The sequence below is a fragment of the Paramisgurnus dabryanus genome, unplaced genomic scaffold (genome assembly GCF_030506205.2).
Source record: "Paramisgurnus dabryanus unplaced genomic scaffold, PD_genome_1.1 h2tg000313l_1_42873__unordered_in_group9, whole genome shotgun sequence".
Classification (NCBI taxonomy): Eukaryota; Metazoa; Chordata; class Actinopteri; order Cypriniformes; family Cobitidae; genus Paramisgurnus; species Paramisgurnus dabryanus.
The window spans coordinates 13393-15000 of record NW_027394196.1 but is presented as its reverse complement, the minus strand read 5'-3'; positions in this window follow the sequence as shown (position 1 = coordinate 15000).

The window sequence follows — 1608 nt, the reverse complement described above, 5'->3', positions numbered from 1 at the left end:
AGGCGGTGGTACCCCGTATCTCGGCCGGGCTTAGGGTTAGAGAGACGAGGGTTGGCTCGTTGGAAAGGTCCCCTCGGGTGGAGCAACCGACCCAAAGGGCGAGTCGATCCGAGCAAATGCGCCCGAGTTACGGCCGTTTAAAGGTCAGGCGGTGGTACCCCGTATCTCGGCCGGGCTTAGGGTTAGAGAGACGAGGGTTGGCTCGTTGGAAAGGTCCCCTCGGGTGGAGCAACCGACCCAAAGGGCGAGTCGATCCGAGCAAAGGCGCCCGAGTTACGGCCGTTTAAAGGTCAGGCGGTGGTACCCCGTATCTCGGCCGGGCTTAGGGTTAGAGAGACGAGGGTTGGCTCGTTGGATAGGGCCGCTCCGGTAGAGCAACCGACCCAAAGGGCGAGTCGATCCGAGCAAAGGCGCCCGAGTTACGGCCGTTTAAAGGTCAGGCGGTGGTACCCCGTATCTCGGCCGGGCTTGGGGTTAGAGAGACGAGGGTTGGCTCGTTGGAAAGGTCCGCTCGGGTAGAGCAACCGACCCAAAGGGCGAGTTCATCCGAGCAAAGGCGCCCGAGCTGCGGCCGTGGGAAAATCCGCGGAGGGACCGCCGTATCTCGGCCGGGCTTAGGGTTAGAGAGACGAGGGTTGGCTCGTTGGATAGGGCCGCTCCGGTAGAGCAACCGACCCAAAGGGCGAGTCGATCCGAGCAAAGGCGCCCGAGCTGCGGCCGTGGGAAAATCCGCGGAGGGACCGCCGTATCTCGGCCGGGCTTAGGGTTAGAGAGAAGCGGGTTGGCTCGTTGGATAGGGCCGCTCCGGTAGAGCAACCGACCCGAAGGGCGAGTCGATCCGAGCAAGGGCGCCCGAGCTGCGGCCGTGGGAAAATCCGGGGAGGGACCGCCGTATCTCGGCCGGGGAAAGGGCTAGAGGCTCGCGGGTAGGCTCGTTCGAAAGGTCCCCTCGCGTGGAGCGACCGACCCAAAGGGCGAGTCGATCCGAGCAAAGGCGCCCGTGCTGCGGCCGTGGGAAAATCCGGGGAGGGACCGCCGTATCTCGGCCGGGGAAAGGGCTAGAGGCTCGCGGGTAGGCTCGTTCGAAAGCCCCCCTCCGGCATAGCGACCGACCCGAAGGGCGAAGGCCCCGGACCCGAGGCGCCCGAGAAACGGCCGTGGGAAAATCCGGGCACAGACCGCCGTATCTCGGCCGGGGAAAGGGCTAGAGGCTCGCGGGTAGGCTCGTTCGAAAGCTCCCCTCCGGCATAGCGACCGACCCGAAGGGCGAAGGCCCCGGACCCGAGGCGCCCGAGAAACGGCCGTGGGAAAATCCGGGGAGGGACCGCCGTATCTCGGCCGGGGAAAGGGCTAGAGGCTCGCGGGTAGGCTCGTTCGAAAGCCCCCCTCCGGCATAGCGACCGACCCGAAGGGCGAAGGCCCCGGACCCGAGGCGCCCGAGAAACGGCCGTGGGAAAATCCGGGCACAGACCGCCGTATCTCGGCCGGGGAAAGGGCTAGAGGCTCGCGGGTAGGCTCGTTCGAAAGCTCCCCTCCGGCATAGCGACCGACCCGAAGGGCGAAGGCCCCGGACCCGAGGCGCCCGAGAAACGGCCGTGGGAAAATCCG